General features: G+C 34.9%; 1 protein-coding gene across 2 annotated transcripts in view; it reads right to left on the bottom strand.

Annotated features, from left to right (window-relative positions):
* Positions 1-22555, bottom strand: part of LOC135839640 (uncharacterized) — a 44758-nt gene extending 22203 nt beyond the window's left edge. Inside the window, exon 1 of one of the 2 annotated variants that reach the window (XM_065355760.1) lies at positions 22134-22555. The gene's annotated coding sequence lies outside the window, so the exon portion shown is untranslated. The remainder of the gene's footprint in view (positions 1-22133) is intronic. The other variant, XM_065355759.1, reaches the window with a different exon arrangement.
* Between the last annotated feature and the right edge of the window lie 2904 nt (positions 22556-25459).

Below are 25459 nucleotides of genomic sequence, written 5' to 3'. Positions count from 1 at the left end.
AGCGTGAAAAAAGCCCTAATTTAAAATTGGCAAGTGGAGAAATCTGCTTATACCTATACTCGTATACTCGTAGAATAGAATTTTAATCATCTATTGTTTCGTACAAATACCCGGCGCGGCGATGCGAAAGGTGGAACCATAGGTATAAATCAATCGAATAATAATCCTAAATGCTAATTAAAAACGAAATGGTGGATTATGGGTTGGATGGGATGGTTGGTATAGGTGAGTATTCAACATTCGGGATTGGGATCGGGATACAGTGCTTGAAAATGGTCGGTTCTCGTTCTCTATCTATCGATAGGATTACGATTATACGAATTCCCCCTGCTGCGATATCGACTAGATAGTTTTAAAATTCACGGTATAATAATTTTTGAACTGTGTGTGGAGTACTTCACACGACGACGACGTTATTGTACTCGTATCTTTCTCTCAACTCTTTACTTCAAGACTGTGGAGGAAAGTTATATGTATCATCTTGCTGTGTGGATCGCCCTGCCATCCGTCAGATGTATTTTACAACCCACTGAATTGTCTTAAGACATTGTCGCGGATAGCGGAGCAATGGCAGTCGATGCTGGTACATTGATGAAATTCCGGTATCCAAAATTGCCTACCAGAGCCAGAGACCACATCACACGTACAGGCGAATGAGCCATCGTACACTTTGTATGAGCGAGTCTGTGGTGCTCTGGTCTCTGGTGCTGGTATATGTATTTACATACGTTTTAGTACCTTTATAAACACATAATGTGGAATATGCAATTTCATGTAGAGCGGTGGCCAGCGGCGGCGCGGCGGCGTGGCTGTGTGACGCAGAAGCGTGAGCGGTGCATTTGAAAAAGTTTGGCCAAACGGTACATTGGAAGCAGCAGAACCGGTTCAAGTACTACCGGCCTTGCGTCTTGCGTGTATGAGACACGAATAATGGTATATACGGGTTACGTGTGTGCGTTACGATGCGATGCATTAAGAAGAAAAATAAAGAATTACGATGAAAGAGTTATAATCGTCGCTCGTACACAGACAGAGACCCGAGAGACCGAGAAGCCGAGCAGCCGAGCCAACAGCAAGCCTAGCAAGTACTTCCAGCAGACCTAGATTGTCGATGTCGAGTAGCGAGTACCTCTGCCTATATAGTGCCTAAGTATATAGCCTATACTATGTAGTATGTGTGGTACAGCTGAACGAACAAAGGTATACTTGAGGCTTACACATGATGCAGAGTACGTACAAGAAGACTGAAGCGGGGGTGATTCACATCATTCAATGAAGTAATGTGATCTGTTTGTTGTACGCGGTAAACAATACGCAGGTATTAGCATATAGGTAAGCTAAGGCATAGATATACGAGTAGGTACTCGCGTACCTGTGTGAATCATACTGTTGCTTTCTACTAATTGCATAATATCCTTTTGCAATATGAGATTCTTTTTTTATTTATTTTATTCCTTCTCTAGCTGCAGCTTACAATATCAGCTCGATTATCGACTTTATGGCTAAATCATCGACCAAATGCAAGGTCTCACACAGACTCACAGACTCACACACATACACACTTTGACTCTGATACTGGCTCATGGCTGCCATCATAGTCGTAAAAAAATGATCGTATTACGGAAAAGCGTTTTACCTACTTGGTGTTCGTTAAAGTATCGATTTCGACTCACACACAAGTCACAACTTGAGTGTTGACTCGATTCAGTACCAGTTTCATCCGTGATGTTCATCAATATTATCCATCTCATCATCTCGTAAAAGTAAACAGAACGGATCAGAATGCGGCGATATGCGCTGTTTCGTTTTCCCAACATGGTACTTACTACTCCACTATACCTACCTACTTTTGTATCATTTTAACAGCCCGAGTATAAGAGTCCGTTATTTTTTTTTTTAAATCCAGGTGAGACGCACTTAGCACGAGTGACAATGTCGAAAAACAGATGGATAGCATGTTTTCGAATTATCTTAGGGTCGTTGTTGAAAAAAATTTGCGGAAGTTTTGTCCTTAGTGATTATTTTCCAAACCATTTTGAGGTGAATGTTTACGAGATGAGGAAAAAGGTCGGATCGAAAAATGAATCCGAAATTTGAAATTTGCATTTGTATAAACCCAACAAAGCAAAGACCAATAAATAATGAGTGAGAGCCTCGCCCGCACGAACACCGTTCTGAGCCACGATTCCGTGGTGGAGTAACGCCAGCGTCACGCGCTCCGAGTTTTAAAATATTATGTTACAAACAAAAATCTTCCGTATGCGCTTGAAACTTCGAAAATCAAAAATCCGGTGAAATTGTTTGCCTAAAACAGTGCGTAGAATCCGAATATGACCTTGGTTTTTTTTGAAACATAATACTGATGTCTCCACAAACTCGTGAAATAGGGCAAAAACGGCCATTTTCGCAACTTTGATCATCTCTCCTGACTACAAAAACAACTCAAATTGGAAAACCCCACTCTGTTTTTTGTTTTAGGGTCTAAACTATCAATTAAGCCCATTTTCAACCCAAACACAAAAAAAAGGTCAAAAATTGTTGCCTAGTGTTATCATCAATAAATTATCTTCTTTGGCAATTAAAAGGTGTCACCAATGTGCAAACTTTAAAAATGGCATATTATGGAATGTTCCACTTCCAGTCTAATACGGCATATGGCTTGGTGTTTTGGGGTGGGGGGGGGGGTGGTAATATCAGTCTTATGCAGAGAATTTTTGTAATACAAAAACGAGCAATAAGAATCATCTATCAAATGCAAGTCATAGAATCATGCAAGAATGTCTTTCTTTCAAATGAAATTTTAACCTTACTCTGCTTATACATATGAGGAGCTCATTGCAAAAGTAGCCCTTGTCACATGAACTTTTAGACACGTTTTACTCGATTGCACCTATTGCCAACTGCGGAGATCATGTTGTAATGATGAAATGACCGTCAAGTTAGTCTACCCTGAGTAGCCCTGAGAGGAATTGCTTTATAGAGTTTACATTCATGATACTGGGTACGCTCAAGGAAGAGCTTTGGAGATTGCATAGGTTCATGTGACAAGGGCTACTTTTGCAATGAGCTCCTCATACTTATATCTGATCACCTAAATTGTGATGAAGGGCATAGTAAAACTACACACCTCTCAACATAGTCATTATACTAGAAATAGCCAACAACTACATAGCACACAATTCAGATCTAAATTTCACTAAGTTAGTATAGACTAGTGGTCTGCACAGGCCTGTCCGAAAGCCCGCGGGCCAAGCCCGATAAAAGTTGGGTCGGGTCGGGCCGGGCTTGTCGGGCTTGTCGGGCTTTCTCGGGCTCCAGTTTCAGTACTAACTGGTACTCAACGCATGCGCTGTAAATAAAGAAGTGTAGCACCATTGTCACGTCACAACAATGCCTATTGTTGGGAAAACCATCTCGTCGCATCACGCCAACGTTGCAACAAAATTTATCGGAAGTGTTGAAAAATTATTGTCGGGTCAGGCTCGGGCCTGTCGGGCTTGTTTTGGGCTTTTGGGTTGGGTCGGGCTTTCTGCCCGAGTACTTGGGCCGGGTCGGGCAAGCCCGCAGGCTTACCCGACCCACGCAGACCACTAGTATAGACTTCATAGCTACAAAAATTTTTATAACAAAATTCCAAATAAAATCAAAATTGTCAATTGCACAAAATTATTTTCTAAAACTCTGAAAAAATAGCTGCTAAAAAAATCATTCTATTCAATAGATGAGTATATGGACGCTGTTACATAACTGAGTGCATTAGAAACTGAACTTTCAGCTACTCCTTGTATTTTTGATTTATCATCTTCAATAGTCTTGATCATTTATACAGCATTATTGTTTCTTTTAAATTTTTTTGTGTAATCGATAATTTTATGATGTTGTAAAATAATACTAAGAATCTTTATAAATGTATAAGTAAAATATCTCAATTTTTTTGGAATGTATTTTTTCTGATTTATTGCAATTATGTTTTTTTTTTCATTCTTTTTTTTTAGATTCCAAGTATTATTTTTTATTGAAGGTGTTTATTTAAATATCTGTGCTATTCCTATACCTCTATAATGCTGTACATGGCGCATTCATTTCATTTTATTTCATACTATTTCATTTCATTATTCATTTTTTTATACATCTTTGTTAGTAAATAAGTCGATTTTGTAAATGCAGCAATGCTGCCTATTGCGAAAAATAAAGTTGATTTGAGTATAAAAGCATCGTTTTTGAGCATTTAAAATTATTCAACATTTTTGTTTCCAACTCTTCCTGCTGAAATTTGTTCGAACCATGTCTGGCTCCCCCATTTCAAAAAAGGAGCTTAAATTGAAAAATCAGCGCTTAATATAAAAACCCAACAAACCACAGTGCACCTTAGAAAACCCAACATGAATTTATCAATTTTTTCAAAAGTGGATTTAAATTGTGATGCTTTAGAGTTACACCATTTGAAAAAGGTAATCGCCAAATTTGGAATTGTCAAAGCGTCTCTCTTTCTGCCAGAAATAGCAGATAGTTTAACTTTTTGTCAAAATTGGCAAAAAGTCTCATTTCATACTGAAAATTGTCGCTTTTTTGCAAAAAAAAATTCAAAAAGTCTCCCTTTTTTCCCAAAAATTTTTCCAACGGTTTTGCTTTTCACCAGATATGATCAAAAATTGTTCTTGCTCGAATCTTCTCTCTCGAATTTTGCCAAAAAAATGTCGAATCACCTTATTTTTTTCTACAATTTTCAAATACTCGCTTTTTATCAACAATTGCCAACAATTTTCTCTTTTTTACCGAAATTTTCTAATAAACCTCACTTTTTTGCTCAAAATTGCCGAAAAAGCTTCACTCTTCTGTCATTGAAAGTCCAGCTTTTTTTTTCAAAATTGCTAAAACGTTTCGTTTTTGTAAAAATATTGCTTCAAATTTTCATTTCTTTGCAAAAAATTTTCATAAAGTAGCCAAAAGTCTTTTCCACAAAATCCGGCAGCCTTATGCTAAAATTTTCAAAGTCTTGCTTTTTGCCATGCTGAGAAGCATTAACTTTTGCTAAAATTGTCAACACTTAACGTTTTTTTTTTTTTTTTTTTTCAAAAATCAACAAATGTTTTCCCCCAAAGTTGTCCAAGTTTTGCATTTTTGCCAGAAAAAGTCGAAAATCCTTGCCTTATACTTAAATTCTCACTTTACAAGACATAATGATCAAAAGTCATAAAATTTTTAGAAATTCATCAAAAAATTGAAAAACGAATTTGCGTAGTTGAAATCGTGTTTGAAAAGATTTTGGAACGAGTTCACCCCAAAAATTTGATTTTGGTTGAAGAGTCAGATACCAAATAGTTCTTCTTCATGTATTTTCGTGATGATGGAATGAAGAATAGAGGGGAGAAATATGATGAAAGTATAATTCAAGATCATTAACCCGACAAATTATTGTACCTATACGGTTTTGTATTTCAAAGTTCTTCGCGATGAGCTTGTTGGGGTACCTAACGAGTTTTCAATTCAACCAATTTTCTTTTCTTTACTCTCTATAAAGTGACTAAATTCTTCGATTTAAAAATTAATTAAAAATTTTACCATCTTGCTCATAAAAAATAGATACCTATCAAACCAAATTGAGAATACCGTGAGAAAAAAAGTCGAAGTTTTTACCTACTCGTATAAAACGCCACACTAACTATGGTACAATGTTGTCAACAACAATATAGTTCCTGTTCTAGGCACTGAAATGTTTCCAGCTATAGGTATATCTGTATGTTGACCTTACGTAGCGAAGCGTCAGTTTTAATGCAACCGGTACCTACACGGTGCAAAAAAAAATTCCCACATTTTATACTTTACTTATACTATAAGGTACTCGCTAAAAAGAATTTTTATTAGCGTCAAAAATAAAAAGATTATTTTCACGCTGATCCAGTGGAATCGGCTGAACACACATAACATTTCCTGTAGCCGAGAGTCGAGTTTAATGTACGTACCTCTACCTACCTAATTCAAATAACCATACACTTGACCTATGCACGTTCATTGAATATACTATAAACTCTCAAACGATCATCAATTCATCAAATGCGGTACACCTTGCGAGCATCGGGTTATACCATAAACACTCGAAACAGCAGACAAAGCTCACAAACCGTAAAACAAATTACACCTTATCCATTTACCATATACTTCGAATAAAAAGAATTAAGTAAGAAAGGTATAGGTAGTTAGGTACACATACGAATCAATTTTACTCGCCACAACCTCGTGCTATATCATTAAAAAGAGGCTTCGACTTCGAGTCTTCCACAATAAGCCTACCTACGTGTACGTATAATAATCAATTGACCGTCAAAAGACAACCAAGAACGACGAATCGATGTGCAATTGGACGATAAACTTACAGGTTTTGATTAAAAGGTTTCAATTACCATTAATGTCTCCAAGTTATATTTTACGCATTTGTAGGTAGGTACGCTTCGCAGTGTGACGTTTTCATGACTTCGTCACACCAGTTCTCGTTTTTTTTATGGTTCGAGTATTTGCTTTTTTGTTCGCTTCGATGCAAGTGTAAGTAAACAAAATGCTTATGTAAAGAAAGATGTTTCGGATCGAGTCAGTGTTTGTTTACTCGGGATGCATAAGTTATCGATCTGGACAGAGTATTTGATAAATTTAGGGGGACTGGGGAGGGGGGCGTAAAATGTCGCCGATAGTTTTCAATTCGTGGTAAGGAATGTTTAAGAATAGACTGTCAAAGTTATCTATTAGGCTCAGGTTACCAATCGAACAAAAATCTACTTCAGAAGAGCAGGAAATTAGAAAAAAAATTTTATATGAGACTTGAGCTTATAAAAAAAATCACGATTTCACGATGGATTCTTCAAATTATGATAGACGTTTGAGAACTTGGGAAAAAATGGCCAATATTCTCATATGATATGACATAATGTCAGAGTTTTTCGTCTTTTGTCTGACTTTATAATGATGACCATTAAAGTGTACCTTATTTTGGAAAGTTGGAATTTTCCACCAACCACCTCCCCCCCCCCCTCCACCTATAAACTTGGGTGAGAAAATAATTCCATATTTTTTATTTTCCTCCTATCTGCAATCAAAGTGGTTCTGGAAGCCCCCCCCCCCCCCCAAAAAAAAGAAGTTGAGAAAATCAATTTTTTGTTTTAAAAAATCGATTATCAAAATTCTTTGTTTTTGGGCCAACATTTTTCTGCACAATCTCCTTTTCAAGAAAAATTTTTCACCGGCTCTTCAAACCATTTGACCCCTTGAAAAAGAGCCCCTCAAAGTTGAAAAAATCAAAAAAAAAATGAGAATAAGTAAATCAAAATCGGGGGAAATTTTTGTTAATACGAGTATTTCATTTCCACATTAAAATTGTTCTAAATAACCCTCTTTTCAAGAAAAAACTTCCATTGGACCCCCAAATAATGTTGGCTCTCTTGTACAGAGCCCTCTTTCAAAAAAAAAAAATTGATAAAAATTTTTTTAAAAAATGAAAAATTGATGTCTGTGGAGATTTGTTTGAAAATTTTCATCTATGGGCAAAATCTTTCTGAATAAGCACAATTGCAAGAAAAACCTTTCCCCGGTCTCCCAAATGATGTTGGTTCCCTTACATAAAGCTCCTCCAGGCCTCAAAGTTGAAAACAATGAACAAAAAATATGAAAATCTATATCTGTAGGTAGGTACAAATTTTTTGAAAATGTTTCAGAGTACTTTTAAATAACCACATTTTCAATAAAAACCCTCCCTTGGTCATTAAATAGTTCTTTTCTGATAAAGATAGACCAAATACAAAGATTTTAAAAAAATGTAAAAATATGAATATTTCGTTTTATTACTTTTGTTCTGAAAGTTGAAAAATTCCTTGGCTCGAATGTTCTCTTGAAGGAATGGGCCGATTTTTTCGAATCTTCTATACGTAGGTGAAGCTTAACTTGAGGCAGGGAATGATGTAATTATAAATGTAATTACTCAAGTAGCTCCTTGAGTAATTGCAATTAATTACAAAAATTTGTACTAAAAAAACAATAAGAAAGAGGAAAAGGGACATATCAAAAGCCAAGCCAAAATCAGTTAAATTTCCAAATGTATGTAACACCACAGGGGTTAAAATCTTTTCTATTGTTCAATTTTCGAATTTATTTTTCAAAATTGAACAATGGAAAAGATTTTATCAAAAGTGAAGCCGACATCAATTACATTTCAAAATTTATGCAACATCACAGGGGTTGTAAAATCTTTATGGCCCCTGTGGTGTAATATTTATAATATGTAGATGCTGACTGGCAAACACAAGAGGCCATAGTTAGAAACCTTTTACAAAAATTTTAAATTTGGTTATTTGCTAAAAGTTATAAATTAAAGTGATTTGCCGCCTATTGATTTTCAAGTCTCCCTTATACCTAAATGTAACACCACATGGGGTTATAAAATTTTCTCCATTGTTCAATTTTGAGAAAGGTTTTTAGAACTTCTGCAGGAGTTTCATTTACAAAAATGCAGTACCTAGACAACAAAAGCAGGTAGTTACCCTTTCTGAATCAAATCCCACCAGTCATTTGTGATTTTGCAGTGCTCCCAAGAGGTTCATTCAGAATCAGAACCAGAGCTGTGGGACCGAAACCATCCCAAAACTGGAACCGATTAAATCCCGATTCAAATCCAATCCCAAAACCAATCACGAAAACCAAAACCGTTATTTTTCTTGATCACAAAACTGAAAAAACCCCGAAACTGATATAACTTTAAACCTGAAACAATCCCAAAACCAAAACAAAATCGTTTCGGTTTCGGGATTTCAATTTTTGCCTTTTTTCCACGATTTTATTTTGAAAAATGGTCATTTTACCTACATCATTTACTGTAAATCAATCATGAATTCAGCAAAATATGCACTTAAAACGTTAAACCAATCACTCCATTGGATTTTTCACGTCAAAACCTCTCATTTTTTAGACCCCTGCTAGGTCCATCTGTGAATTTGGGCTTAAAAGTGGTTGAAATGAAAACCCGAAACCAAAACTGATTCAACCCAGAACTGAAATAAATTTTTCAATCCCAAAAGGAATCCTGAAGCCGAAATAAAAATTTGAAGAACAAATCCCGAAACAAATTCAATCCTGAAATGAAAAAATTGCACTCCCAAAACTGAAATCCAATCCCGAAATCGTTTCGGTCCCACAGCTCTGTTCAGAACTGTAGTGCTTTTGGAGTCACGTTATGCTTTTGAGATGTATTGAGTTGTGCATTGGAGCTTTCAGAATAGCATAGTAAATATGGAATCGCGTTGTGCTTTTTTTTTTTACAAAATTGTGTTGCACATTTTTTCAAAATCGCGTTGTGCTTTTTTTAAAAATTGTGCTGTGATTTTTTTCAAAATCATGCTACCTATGATTTTTTTGAAATTGCGTTGTGCTTTTTTTTGATATTGCATTGTGCTTTTTTTGAATCAAACCGCGTTGTGCATTTTTTTGAAATTGTGTTGTACTTTTTTTCAAAATTGCATTGTGAATATCTTTTTTTAAAATCGTGTTTTGCTTTTTTCAAAATTGTGTTGTGCTTATTTCCTCAAAATCGCATTGTGATAATTTTTTCAAAATTGTGTTATGCTTTCAAAATCCAAATCACATTTTTTTCAAAATTGCGTTATTTTTTATTTAAAATTGCATTGTGTTTTTTTTTCAAAATCGTGTTTTTTCAAAACCGTGTTGTGCTTCTTTTTCAAAATCACGTTGTGCTTTTTTTTCAATTTTGCGTTGTTTTTTTTCAAAATCACGTTTTTTTTTGAAATTATGTTGTGCTTACTTTTTTGAAATTGCGTTGTGCTTTTTTTTGAAATTGTGTTGTGATTTTTATGATATTGCGTTGTGCTTTTTTTCTCAAAATCGTATTGTGCTTTTTTCCAAAATTGGGTTGCTTTTTTTTCAAAATTGCGTTGTGTTTTTTTTCAAAATCGTGCTGTGGTTTTTTTCATAATCACATTGTGCTTTTTTTTCAAAATCGCATTGTGCTTCTTCAAAATTGCGTTGTGTGTGCTTTTTTCGATGTTGTCCTTTTTTTTCAAAATCGCGTTGTGCTTTTTTTGAAGTCTTATTGTTCTTTCAAAATCAAAATCGTGTTCTGCTTTTGAAATCCAAACTGCTTTATTTACGGAACGTGAGGGGGCGGGGCTTCCTAATAGCATGACTTATTTGTACTTACATGATTGGAGAAATTTTTTTCGCAAGTAGGAAATAACTACGTAGAAAATTTACAATTTCAAAAATGTTGTCTGATACTTGGATTTTTTCATATTTTGTAAAACGGGGAGGGGGTCTGAAAGATCAATGATAAAAAATTTTCCTTGCAGAGGAGACTTCACCCTAATTATTTTTTTAGCTACCTAATTTTGAATTTCTTATTGAGAGAAAAAATTCTCTCGGAAAATCCTTATATTTGACCATACTTTCAATACACTGATCCCAAAAACGAGGTACACACGTTAAATACAAATAGTTTATTTTCAAGTCAAAAAACGTATCTATACCTATACAAATCTAATTCCACAAGATGGCTATAGTCGTAGGAAAAGAACCCTGAGTACGGCGTATAACTTTCATTTTATCCTACGTGACTAGAAATTTTTATGAAAAAACGAATATTCCACATCGAGATATTTTTTTTAGATAACGAAATAGGAAAAAATATACGAATGTTCATCGCGCTTCGCGTGTAGACGGGAAGACATAACAAACAAATCGTATAAGAAGATTAACATTGGCTTATTTTACTATAGGTACACAGGTTCAGGTACGAACGATATAAATGCGCCAAAAATTAGTGTGTTTGCCTTGAAAAATTCGACATTGAAGATGATAATAAGGTAAAAAAAATCTTAAAGGTGAATCTTTGTCTGTAAAGTGCATCTATAGATACATATGTTAACGATAACACGATGAAAAGAAAATTGAAAAAACCTCGCAATTTCGTTTTTTCTTGTATTTTTACCAACTCGAGAACGATCTTTGACCATGCAGTGATCTTGACTAATTATCTAGACGTCCGCTTTGGCTTTCACTGGGACAGAATGCAACGATTTTCAAAATGAATTTTCACTCGACTCATAAGGCAGCTTTGTATGGTACCTATAAATTTATACACCTATACTTCTAGTATATAGCCATAAATGATTTACTGGCCGTGGCTTATCATCGATCAGATATCTGCCAAGGTACAAATGAGTGCATTCACCGCGTGGACCAATATGATACTAACAGAGGCGGATTCAGATTTATATTTTACGTCAACGAGGGCACACCGAGCGTAGGATGGAAAACCAGTACAATATTAGCACACCGCTCTGACGCCGATCTTGTCCACAGGGCGAAGAGGGCAGTTGAAAAAATTGTAAAAAAAATTCGATATCTGCAAGGCAGGGCAGTCAACAACAACGCCTTCGCAACGTCTGCAATATGGTTGAATAACCGGTAAAATTCGTTCAACTTGGTAGCATGTTGAATGTTGGTATAATTTTAAAAGAATACGTAAAACATTGTTGATTTTATCTCGCAGATTTCCTCTGTATATACGTAATCTTACGAAAGAGACTCGAGCTCATTTTGATAAGTATATTTTTACTCTATGGCCTATAATTTAATGGACATTGTAGAGTTTTAGATTAATACACGATGAGGAAGTCGATATATCACAGGTTTCCTACGTGATATGTTACTGTTGTTACCGTGTACATACCATACTGACCCCGAACTAAATAATTAGATATCATTTCTCTATCGTCCAGATACACTATCTTACGACGAGGAGACTTGCAACATATCTGTACGAATCTGCGAATGCGATGTCGGTTCGCTTTTGGTTGGTGCTGGCGCAAGGCGAGTGTATAAGAGTGTACTTATTTATATTGTGTAGGTATTGTAGGAAAAAAATCATCATCTTGCTCGTATGCCATTATAGATCGAGACTCCTTGCTGAGGTTGCGGTCTGAATGACATAGTTTTACAAGTTACCCATGTGTACCTACTCGTACTCGTACAAATACACACTGACATTCAACATGCATTGGCATTCGTACAGTACCTATAAATTGTCTTTGGTTGGCCAACTCTTCTCTTTCTCGAATCTAGAGTCATTTTCAATGGTGAAAACTCACTCGGGGAATTTTTCTAATCATAATATTGGTGGCTTTTAAGAATGTGCTATGCGATTGCATAATTATATGTACGTATGTATTACTCTTGATGATAAATTTTACTGAGCAGAAGGTAGGTAGGTACATATAAGCAGAGGGTGGATGCAATTTCAGGTAGGTCATAGGTATTGATTTCAAGGTTTTTTCGATGCATATAGGTATGATTGGAAACTACCGAATAATATTTCTCAGTACCTATTACATTACGAAATTGCATAATTTGAGAATATGTTTCGTATCATGAAACCGATCGAAGGTGGCGTATTTGATTTCGTTCATCAAATCAGGAAACAAATGTAGTTTTATTGTTTTTTGATGATAATGATGATTTATTGGTGAAAATTTCAATTCGATGCAATATGAGACTTTGAGAGACGATTTTTCTTTTTTTCAAATTCAAATCAATTCAATTCAATTTTTTCGGTACGTTTATGCCTTTTGGCTTTGTACAAGTTATACTTATAATATAGGTAGGTAGGTATTGTAGGTATTATAGGTAATAGTATAAATAAACTTAGAATTGGTTACAAAGTTGGGGGGTTTAGAAGTTCCTGCACTGTGTAGAAAGCCTTTACCTCTAACCATCCTTTTAAATATTTTTTAAAGGTTTTTACTGAAGTTATGTTTTTTAGATCTGGGGATAAAGCATTGTAGATTTTTACTGCCATTGTATCGATATTGGATTGTAAAGTTGTTGTTTTAAAGTAGTTTACTGCAAGGTTGTTTCTATTTCGTGTGGGGTACTGATGGCTTATTGTGGATGTTTTTATTGTTTTTTTCTTCACCATAACTCCAATTTCAAGAAGGTATAACGAAGGAAGGGTTAATATTTTCTCTGACACAAATAGATCTTTACATGATTCGGTACAAGTTAGGTCATAAATTTTACGCAGAATTCTTTTTTGTATTAGGAATATCCTGTTTAACAGAGTTGGGTTACTCCCCCCCCCCCCCCAAAAAAAGCTAAATTATAAGTTACAATGGATTGGAATAGTCCAACATAAGCAATTTTCCTTGTCTGAGTTGAAGTGATATGGCGTAGTTGTGTCATGATATACACTGTTGTAGAGAGGCGACTTGCAAGTTTGTCAGTTTGTACTGTCCACTTTAGGTTATTGGAAACCATAGTGCCGAGGAATGTGGTATTTTCACAAGTTTGGGCAAGACCAAGAGAAGAAATTTAAGATGAGGGATGGGTGGTAGATATACAAAATGGCATAATTGTTGTTTTATTAAGGTTTAGTTCCATGCCATTCACTATGAACCAAGTCTGCATTTGTAGGAGGGTTTTTTCAGTTTCCTCAACTGCTAGGGTCCAGTTGAATCCATTTGTAATTGCTGTGGTGTCATCTGCAAATTGTATAGTTTTATTTTTGGTGCATTGGGGAAAATCATTTACATACATAAGAAAAAAGTATGGCCCTAGGTTTGAACCTTGTGGTACTCCCATGGTAATGTCTTCTGGGTCGGATATAGCAATCCCTTTTTTAGAAACTAGTTTTACTCTTTGTGTCCTATTGGTTAGATAGGATTTTATAAGTTTTTTTGCGATACCTCTAATGCCATAATGTTCTAATTTAGCCACAAGGATATTATGTTTTATTCTGTCAAAAGCTTTAGAGAGGTCACAAAATATACCAATAGGTCTTTCATTGTTTTGTAGCATATCAGAGATTGTATTGACTAGTTCATAAATGGCATCTGAAGTACTAAGTTTTGATCTGAATCCAAATTGATTTGGGCTAACACAGGATGAAATTCTCACATAGATGATTTTCTCAAAGATTTTGGCAAAGACTGGTATTATAGATATTGGTCGGAAATTTGATATGTTATCTTTTTGTCCTTTGTTCTTATATACTGGGGTTGTTATGCTGTGTTTTAAGCAATCTGGGAAGACCCCTTGTGCTAAACAATCATTGAATAGCCTAGAGAGGACCTCAGATATAGCATATCTGACATCCTTTAACACACTCGAGCCTTATATATTATTGGGGAGAAAATCGAAATGACTTTTTAAAAGACCGATGCAAAAATGGAACAAACCTAGAACTAAAATTCTTGTCCCTTTTCTTAATTGTTCGATTTTTGGAAGTAGAGGGTGTATAAAAAATTAAAAATTATAAAATAGTCTGAGAAAAAACTAAAGGTTTTGTTTGGAATGGGGGGGAGGGGGTGCAATCGAAAATTTGCCGACAGATATGAGAGAAAATACCAATTTTGTCGAATAAAACGAAAGATGAGAAAACAATTCTTTCAGTTAACATTAGAAAAATTTGTTAAAAATTCAATTTATTGTTTACCTTATGTACAGTATGACACAAAAGTAGTGCCAGATTGGGCGACTGCGTTTATTTCTGAAAGGAAAGAGGTAGAGAGATGAATGAAGCGGCGTTGTGTAGGGAAAAAATAAGGGCTTTCAAAAGCGACCTTGAAAATTTCAGGCCCATTCACAGGGTGTTCACAAATTGAAAAACCGGTTTGGTCAAAAAATTCAAACCGGTTTTTATTGACGCAATGTATTCTACACACTAAGGCGACAAAAACTTGATATGAATTTTTTGAAACCGGTTCATTAATTGGCAACCAGTTGACAAAAAATACCCAAAAATTGTAGATAGAGAAAAAAGCTTGAAACAAAAGTTGTAGAGCGTGAAAAATTACACAATTCTGTCTAATCACATTTTGAAACCGGTTTATTGGTTCGCATTTAGCAACCAGTTTTTGACAATCATCTAAAAGTTGGAGATCGAAAAAAAAGCTTGGGACAAAAGTTGTAGAACGTGAAAAATTGAACCATTTTGCCTGATCGGATTTTGAAACCGGTTCATTAATTCGCAACCAGTTATCAAAAATTACCTAAAAATTGGAGGTCGAGAAAAAAGCTTGAAACAAAAGTTGTGGGGCATGAAAAATTACACAATTCTGTTCTATCACATTCTGAAACCGGTTCGTGGATTTGCATTTAGCAGCCACTATTTCACAATCACCTGCAAATTGAAGATAGAGGAAAAAGCTTGAAACAAAAGTTGTAGTGCGTAAAAAATTGAACCATTTTTCCTGATCGGATTTTGAAAATGGCTAATTACGAGTAACTTGCAAATGGCAACTTTTGATGGCTTGCTGCGAATCAATGAACCGGTTTCAAAATGTGATTAGGAAAAATGGTTCAATTTTTTACGCTCTACAACTTTTGTTTCAAGCTCTTTTCTCTATCTCCAATTTTTAGGTGATTGTCAAAAACTGGTTGCTAAATGCGATCCAATGAACCGGTTTCAAAATGTGATTAGACAGAATTGTGTAATTTTTTACGGTCTACCTCGAAAAGATGAAGTCATTTTGTTCAGACTTCGAACAGGCCACTCCTTACTTTCTCATGGCCATATCCTAAATAAATTACCTAAACCATTATGCGAAATCTGCAATATCCCTGTCTCAATTAACCACCTAATAACCGAATGCCCAAAATTCCAATCTGAAAGAAATCGTCTAATCCCAAACCCCACTCTTGAATCTCTACTGTCTGACAGTAATACTCAAAACCTCAGACTCCTTACCTTCCTGAAAGAAATCGATCTGTACAACAAAATCTAACTCCAAATTGTCTCCACGTCTCTAGCCAAACGGCTGTACACGGCGTGGTTAAATAAATTAAAAAAAAAAAAAAAAAAAAAAAACTTTTGTTTCAAGCTTTTTTCTCTATCTACAATTTTTGGGTATTTTTTGTCAACTGGTTGCCAATTAATGAACCGGTTTCAAAAAATTCGTATCACGTTTTTGTCGCCTTAGTGTGTAGAATACATTGCGTCAATAAAAACAGGTTTGAATTTTTTGACCAAACCGGTTTTTCAATTTGTGAACACCCTGTGAATGGGCCTGAAATTTTCAAGGTCGCTTTTGAAAGCCCTTATTTTTTCCCTACACAACGCCGCTTCATTCATCTCTCTAGCTCTTTCCACTTAGAAATAAAAGCCACCGAGCACTACTTTTGTGTCACACTGTAGAGTAGGAAAAAATGTAATTTGATGCCAAAATCCGCCCTGTTTTTGGGTTTATAGGTTCTCCGACTTTGTTGATAATTTGTAAGTTCTATATTTTTAGAAAAGACAAAAAATCGCTATTATTGGTTTCCCAACACCACATAAATTGAGGCAGGGCAATTCAATTATTTCTAGTCATGGTGCAGTGCATAATTTTGCAAAAGTTTGATTGCTCAGTTCTGTTAAAATTCGAACAAAATCTTCTGTTTGCATTGTTTTGAAGGTTATGTAGAGTAATTATAAAAATATTTCCCAAAATTTCGAAAGTTCAACTCACGTAGAGCTTTTTTTTGAAGGTCAATTTTGAAAAACCTTTCTAAATTTCAGAGAAGTACCGAATTCAAAAATTAAAAATGAAAACAAAAAACTTGAGAAGCATATTTTTTCATGATATTTACCACTGAGAATTTTTCGTGATGGAATTCGCGAAAGCACGGGGTTAAGGACCCAAAAATTTTAATCAAAATGTAAAAAAAAAAACTGAATTATCATATGTGACATATCGTTTTATATGTACCTACATATTGGTCCCCAAATTTCCTGAAAACTGAAAAAATTGTGTGGGTAACATAAATGGTTTATTGGGCTTTTGGAATCGTTGAATAAGAATATTAGCTCTTTTTAAAAAATTTGATTCCTACAACGCCTCCATCGATCCCCAAAATTGCCTTGAAATTAAAAAATAGAATTTTCGCAAGAAAGCTAAACTTCGAACTTTTGACATTTTTAACGAACCTTTTCAAATTTGAGTCTTAATTTCTGCCTTTAAAATGTCATAAACATATATTTTTCTCGTATTTTAGTGACGAAAAGTTTCAATTTTTGGGAAAAACGAAGATTAGGGAGCCAATGGCCAATGATAACGATTTTATATTTTTCACAAAATAATGTTGAACAAAATCAGAGGATCTGAACCCAAAACTGAGCTGATTTGACATTTGACATGAAACGACCACTCTCATGCTGAAAAATATACAAATTTATGGGCATGAGTCTTTTTTTGTTCGAGATCACCCTCATAAGAGATGTAAGTATGTACCTACTTACTTAAACGATGATTTTTCTTTCAAATGCAAATAAGCCCTTCTTCCAAGCATACCTAATAATATGAAAATATTCTCGCCAAAACATGCACATCTCTCAAAATCATTCGCAAGGATGACTTTTCGAAGTAGGTACCTATGTATTTCTCACTCGAAGAAAACGGAATAATGATAAGTTATTTTGCGCGTTTCACGTTCTTCATCAACAGTTTGTTTCGAAATGACTCGACTCGAGAAGACTCGAGGACAATCAGCAGAATTGCGAATACCGTTAATGACGATCGTTGATCCCGAACAAAAAAATTCTTATCATTACGAGTGTTTTTGATGAGGTTTGCGACAATAAGGTACTGTATGATTTTAAATCGTCGATAAGCTCGCTATATAAACAATAGGCCTAGGTATAGGTACCTACATATACCAACACTGCGAGCAAGAGCACGCGTTGCGTTGTTTTCTCAAAAAAGTGAAATTTATCCATTATCAGCAAAAATGATGACAATGAAAGGCTGCGGCGTATAACGCTTTTATGCACATGTTCTTTATATGCATTGAACCTTACACCAAAACGTAAATAAAAAATTCACACTAGGATAATTCGGTTCCATTATAATAACACGCCTAAATTTCTCTTTAACTAATTTGCAAACTTAGAATATAATAAATTTATGAGCTTGTGTGAAACAAATAGGTAGGTACAGGAGGTAGATTAGGGTGTGCCGTATTTTGTAAAGTTGGAATTTTCCACCCCCCCACCCCTCCCAAGTTGTTCCCTCAAGTGAGAAAATAATTCTTTATTTTTTAGTTTTTCCTTATCTGTAAAAATAAGTGATACCGGTCCTCCCCCCTCCCAAGTTCATGAAAAAAATCAGAAAAATGAAAAAAAAATCAATTTATGAAAAATCTTTGTTTCTGCGTCAGAAAGAATTTTTCTAGAAAATCCCTTTATCAAGATTCAAGAAAAAACTTTCCTCGACCCGTCAAACCGGAGCCCCCAAAAGTTGAAAAAATCACAAAAAAAAATGAGAATAAATCGAAATCAGGGAAAGCTTTTTGGAAAAAATCTCATTTCCATTTCAGAATTGTTCTACATAACCCCATTAAGAAAAAAACTTTGTTGAACCCCCAAATGACGTCGACTGTCTTGTATGGAGCCCCCTCCAAATTTGGGAAAAATGAAAAAAAAATATAAAAAATTGATGTCTGTTGAAAGTTTTTGAAAATTTTTCATTTAAGGGCAGAATTTTAATTTTTTCAAGTTCAAGTTCTTTCTGAATAAGCCCTTTTTCAAGAGAAACCTTCTCTCGGTCTTCCAAATCACGTTGGTTCCCCCTATAAAGCCCCTCAAAGTCGAAAAAATCAGCTAAAAAAATAAGAAATTCACATCTGAACAATTTTTGTGAAAATGTTTCATTTCTGAGCAGAATACTTTCAGTTGACCACTTTTTCAAGAAAAACACCCTTTGGTCCTCCAAATGATGTTGGTCCTCAGCTTTTATGAAACCCCTAAAATTGAAAAGTATCAAAAAAGATGATGAAAAATTGATTTCTGTAGGTACAAATTATTATTTGAATCCAGATAATTCTTCTTTCAAGAAAAACTTTTCCTCATCTTCAGTCTCCCCCCCCCCCACAATGTTGATCATCTACATAGAAACCTCCAAATTTAAAATTAAAAAAAAAAATGATGGAAGTAAAGTCTCTGGAAGTTTATGAAGCTAGGGTCAGAAAGGAGGGGGGGTGGTCTAGCAGCTAAATCGTTGAATCTCAAGAATGTTACACGAAAAGCGAACCTAAAAAAGTGACCTTAACTTCGCAGAGTCCATTTAAGAAGATTCAAGCAGCCCAAAATTTTTGAAAACAGCGAAAATTCACATGATTTGAAAACTAATGTAGGCACCTACTTTTTCGACTAAAAAATTAAATGTACATAAATGTACTTAGATACTCAATCTGGAGCCAGCTGAATGAGTGATTTAGTACCCAAAGTAAGTTGAGGGAGAGGGAAGAGGTTTGCACTACGTCAGAATTTGAGAAATCAGCAATTTTCATTCATTTTTAAACATTAATGTAGTTGTTGAGTAGCCAGCTTTTCATGTTGTAAAAGCATTGATCAGCGTCAAAATGTTTTTAAAAATTTGAATCTCAAAAATTTCGAGGCATATTTCTTTCCACGAATTTCAGAAATTTTGAACTTTCAACCCCCCCCTCCCTCCTACCCGACCAAGAATCTGTTTGAAACAGAACGAATCGAATTATCAGTTGATTATTTATCTACAATACAGAGTGGGCAAAAAGTCAGTACCCGGATTTTCACGTTTTAGTTTTTCTTTAAAAAATCAAAAACTAAGCATCCTAGAAAAAAACTAACGACATCATGTCGATTCGAAATTTAATTCTCTACAACTTTGTTCTCATGAATTTCATTTTGGACGCTTCCTTTCGCCTCCAGATCGATTTTTGTGACTTGATGATTTTTATGAAAAAATTTTCAAAAGTTCATTTCAAAGAGTTTTAGTTTTTCTTTAAAAAATCAAAAACTAAGCATCCTAGAAAAAAACTAACGACTCTATGTCAATTGGAAATTTAATTCTCTACAATTTAGTTCTCATGAAATTTTTTTGGACGCTTCCTTTCGCCTCCAGATCAATTTTTATGAAGCTTAGTTGGCAAATTTTTCGAAAATTTTAGTTTTTTGTAAAAAAATCAAAAACTAAGCATCCTAGAAAAAAATTAACGACAGTGTGTCGATTGGAAATTTAATTCTCTACAATTTTCTTCCATGTAATTTTTTCGTAGGATGCTTCTTTTCATCTCCAGATCAATTTTAATGAAACTTTCCTTGCAAATTTTTCGAAAATTTTAGGTTTTTGTAGAAAAAAAATCAAAAACTAAGCATCCTAGAAAAAACTAATGACATTCTAGCAATTGGATATTTTGAAATGAACTTTTGAAAAATTCAATGTTTTTACTTTCTTATTTCCATTTGGCAATTTGCCAAAAATTCAAAATCTTCATCTAAAATTTTTTCAAATTATAACAATGGTAAAAAATGGTAAAAAAAAGTAACAAAGTTGTAGACAATCAAATTTCCAATCGACATAATGTCGTTAGTTTTTTTCTAGGATGCTTAGTTTTTGATTTTTTTACAAAAAACTAAAATTTTCGAAAAATTTGCCAACTAAGCTTCATAAAAATTGATCTGGAGGCGAAAGGAAGCGTCCAAAAAAAATTTCATGAGAACTAAATTGTAGAGAATTAAATTTCCAATTGACATAGAGTCGTTAGTTTTTTTCTAGGATGCTTAGTTTTTGATTTTTTAAAGAAAAACTAAATTCTTTGAAATGAACTTTTGAAAATTTTTTCATAAAAATCATCAAGTCACAAAAATCGATCTGGAGGCGAAAGGAAGCGTCCAAAATGAAATTCATGACGACAAAGTTGTAGAGAATTAAATTTCGAATCGACATGATGTCGTTAGTTTTTTTCTAGGATGCTTAGTTTTTGATTTTTTAAAGAAAAACTAAAACGTGAAAATCGGGGTACTGACTTCTGGCTCACTCTGTAGTTGATTTGAAATTCTTTAATTTTGGACTAAAAATCCTATACCAATTACATTCTCCGAATTAGTGCTTTTCTGATCAAGATCGACCAAATCCGAGGATTGAAATTTAGAAGAAAAAAATGTAAAAATATAAATTTTTTCGTTTTTTGAGGAAGGGGACAAGTTCCATCTTTTCATCGTGTAGAAAGGTCAAAAGTATTTAACAGTATTTCTGATGAATTAATAGACCAAATCTAAGGATAAGAATGTAAAAATTTCAATTTTTCGGATTTATTGAAAATATTGTGAGATTGAGGGGGGGGGGTACTTCCTGGCACGACTTATCTTTACTAACATGATTAGAGAAATATTTCTCACGAAACCTGACAACATGAAGGCGTCATGAAATATTTTTTTTTTACCAGTGGGTATGAATAAGAGCTCTCCCCTCCAATCCACTGGTTAGTCTCGGGTGTAGATAAGGGCCTAAAATTGGTATATAAGTTGATTTCACCTGAGTGGGGACTTGACTAAGGCGTTAGAACTAGAAAGTTTGCAATTTTAAAAATTTTGTCTGATACTTCGATTTTTCATATTTTGTAAAATTGGGGGGGGGGGGGGGTTCACCGACACAATTTATTTTTCATCGAGAGGGCTGAGAATTTCATAGAGTGATTTTTTCACCTGAGGTAACAACTTTAGGGGTAGGGGGTGGGAGGGGTAGGGAAAAACGAAAAAAATTCCACTATGCATAAATAAGGTACACCCTATTAAGGTAGGTATTTATCCATACGATTTATGTGGAAGAATTAGAAGAGTAGATAGGTAATGAATTTGGACTTTTGATGGCAGCCTAAATATAGATGTATGCAATAAGTCGATTAGATTTATCCTTCAACCCTATGGACCTCATTATGGAGGAAATTTAATCGTATCGAGTAAATACCTACATATAAGTTGATTCAGGTACCTACCTACGGACAGCGAGTTAAAAAAAAGGTAATCGACATTCGACAACGACATCGAGTAGGTAATTATTTCACAAGAGATGCATTAGCTATCTCGAACCGTGCAAAAATACATAACCTCGAAGACTCGAGAGTCTCGAGCTCGACATTACAATATAAAATTCAGTTCCTTGAGAAAAAACACACGCTCAGACTACATATGCGAAATTACGTACGAACATAATAAATAATAATGAAATTCACAATTCACACCGATTGAATTTCCACAGTTGTAATTTTTTTTTGCTGATGATTGAGGTGCTCGAGTCAGCAATTTACATATAAACCTATCTAGCGAGCTCTAGGTGGGTACCTACTCATCGTTTAATTGAAAATAAAACTCATTTATTACCTGTTTCGATCAAACGATCAAATTGCACATTCCTTCAAGAGTACAAAACCGAACTGCATATTGTTTTTTTTCATGCACAACACCAAATTCATTCGCGAAAATAAACAAAAAATCGTAAAAAAAATCGCGCAATATCAATCAATGGTCGAACTGCGGATTCGGATAAAATGGTCTTCGAAGACCAGAAACTCTCCGTTATTCACAAAAACACCGAAGTGACCGTCTTCTGTACACTGCACAAAATAAACTGATACAATCACGAAATTACGAGGAGGATGAAGCTGAACAACCGCGAGCTCGAGCTCGCGAGAGAACGAGAGAAAGGAAAGGATAATCGTGCTCGTCGGTCTCACCAATTCGCTGCTGCCTGCTGTAGTGCTGCTGGTACACACGTACTGCTTGTCACGTCACACACCCTTCATCTCTCACCTTTTTTTTTTTTTTTTACTTCTTTCTCCCCATCTCCACTAATTAAGAAAAGTACCAACAAATAATCATTTATCTTGTATATAGCGAGCTGCTTCTATCATTAATGGCGACCGACTCATTCATTATTTTCATCATTGTGTATACCTACTGGCTGCATTTCAATTCAAATCGAAAGACGAAAACCTATAGGCCAATTGTAGGTAGGTATACTCGTACCTGTAGACCGATTCACGTGGATCTAGCGAAGCTCGACGTATTATGATCAGATCAGATCATATTTCCAGTTGTACGATTCCCTTTTATAAAATTATTAAAGCAGCGGACTCTTCATCTCGATACCTATTTAGTTTACTAACAGACTTGGTGTGTCTGTGTTTGCCAATGACCCCTAATTAAGTGGTGATTTCTTTTTACTTCCAGGTACGTCGTTTTCGAGTTCGACGAGGCAATTTAAATCGATCTATTGAAAAGAATGAAAATACCAGTTCAAGACTGATGGGCTGATTGAATGTGCTTAGGTAAGTAAATGCGTATGTGTACAGTTATCTAACATAAATATAAGGCGTGAGGCCGTCAATGATCCGATAAACAGCTGAATCAGCGTTATGATTTAGCACGGTATTGAAATTAAAAACAATGTCATATTTATACCTACCTATAGGTAAAGTACTTGAAATGCAGAGGCATGACGAAATGATGTGTCGTGGAGAGGAGGGGGGGGGGGGAGCGATGAGATGGAAATTTTCTCAACTTTTTATTTCAGACCCCCCTTTCCCCTTCCAGCATCTTTCATTCTACAAATAATTAAGCAGACGTGGTTCGAACAAATTTTGGAAACAAAAAATCTGAATTATTCTATTGCAAGGTTGACTTGGAATCCAAATTAAAGAAAAATGGCTCGAAATCATCACCAATCGACTCAGCATGTTGAAATTGTTAGATACAACGTAGGTAAAGTTAATTTCAGCTTTACAACTTCATCTTACATACAGAATTTTGTGGAAATTTCAACGTTCAAAAAGTCAGCGAAGGTACCATGAATTACTCAAAATCGTTCGAAACCATTTTCGATCGATTCGGTGAAGGGAAGAGGAGGGGAGAGAGAAATTGAATAAAGTACAAACCACATTTCAGCGTTTTAGGTCAACTTGGTAACATTTTGATTTTTTCCCATTTTTAACCCAAATTTGAAGACCGAAATCTTTTACGAACAAATTGAGTCACTTTCTACGAAACATTTGTATCGCAATCGATCTGTTTACAATCAAATGGAATCATTCACAACCGATGGGCGATTGAACAAATTGATTGATTCCAAGGCGAATCATTCGCGAACGAATTGAATAATTTTTGGTGAATCATTCGCGAAAGAGTTGATTTGTATACCTAAGTGACTCGTTCGCGAACGAATCGATTCATTTACTTGATTTTTGGTGAATCATTCGCGAACGAGTTGATCAACAGTTGGTGAATCATTTGAAGAATGATATTCCAAAACTCGCTTTGTCCATTTTTATCAAAGTTGGGTTTTCAGTGGTACCTGGTAGATGAAGTATTAACTCACATTCCTACATCATAAACCTACCAAAATGAGGTGTTAAACTCACCTAAATAGCCAATTCACTAAAAATTAAAAAAAAAAAAATGTTCCAAAACGCGCTTTGTCCATTTATATTGAAATTTTTTTCAGCAGTATTTAGTGGATGAAATGTATACCTACACTCCTACATCATAAATCCACCCAAATAAAGTGCTAAACTCGCCTAAAAAGCCAATTTACCCGTTCAAAGGGAAACTGTTTTTCCTCTCTCCTGAAAAGTTGTGAAAATGGACAAAGCGAGTTTTGGAATATCACTCTTCATTTGCGAACGAATTGAAATTTCAATAATTTTTCGTAAATCATTCGCGAACGAATTGATTCATTTACTTGATTTTTGGTGAATTATTCGCGAACGAATTGAATAATTTTTGATGAATCATTCGCGAACGAATTGAATAAGATTTGGTGAATCATTAGCGAACGCATTGATTCGTATGAGTGACTTGTTCGCGAACGAATCGATTCATTTACCTGATTTTTGATGAATCATTCGCAAACGAATTGAAATTTGAATAATTTTTCGTAAATCATTCGCGAACGAATTGAATAATTTTTGGTGAATCATTCGCGAACGAATTGAATAAGTTTTGGTGAATCATTAGCGAACAAATAGATTCGTATAAGTGACTCGTTCGCGAACAAATTGATCAATAGTTGGTGAATCATTCACGAACGAATTGATTCGTATAAGTGACTCGTTCGCGAACGAATCGGTTCATTTACCTGAGTTTTGGTGAATCATTCGCGAACGAGTTGATCGATAGTTGATGAATCATTTGCGAACGAATTGAAATTTAAATAATTTTTGGTGAATCATTCACAAACGAATTAAATAATTTTTGGCGAATCATTCGCGAACGAATTGATCAATAGTTGGTGAATCATTCTCAAACGAATTGAAATTTGAATAATTTTTCGTAAATCATTCGCGAACGAATTGATTCGTATAAGTGGCTGGTTCGCGAACGAATCGATTCATTTTCCTGAGTTTTGGTGAATCATTCGCTAACGAGTTGATCAATAGTTGATGAATCATTCGCGAACGAATTGAATAATTTTTGGCGAATCATTCGCGAACGAATTGATCAATAGTTGGTGAATCATTCGCGAACGAATTGGTTTGTATAAGTGAATCGTTCGCGAACGAATCGATTCATTTACTTGATTTTTGATGAATTATTCACGAACGAATCAAATACTTTTTGGTGAATCATTCGCGAACAAATTGAATAGATTTTGGTGAATCATTCGCGAACGAATTG

The sequence above is a fragment of the Planococcus citri genome, chromosome 3, assembly GCF_950023065.1.
Source record: "Planococcus citri chromosome 3, ihPlaCitr1.1, whole genome shotgun sequence".
NCBI lineage: Eukaryota > Metazoa > Arthropoda > Insecta > Hemiptera > Pseudococcidae > Planococcus > Planococcus citri.
This window is presented reverse-complemented; position numbering and strand designations above follow the sequence as displayed.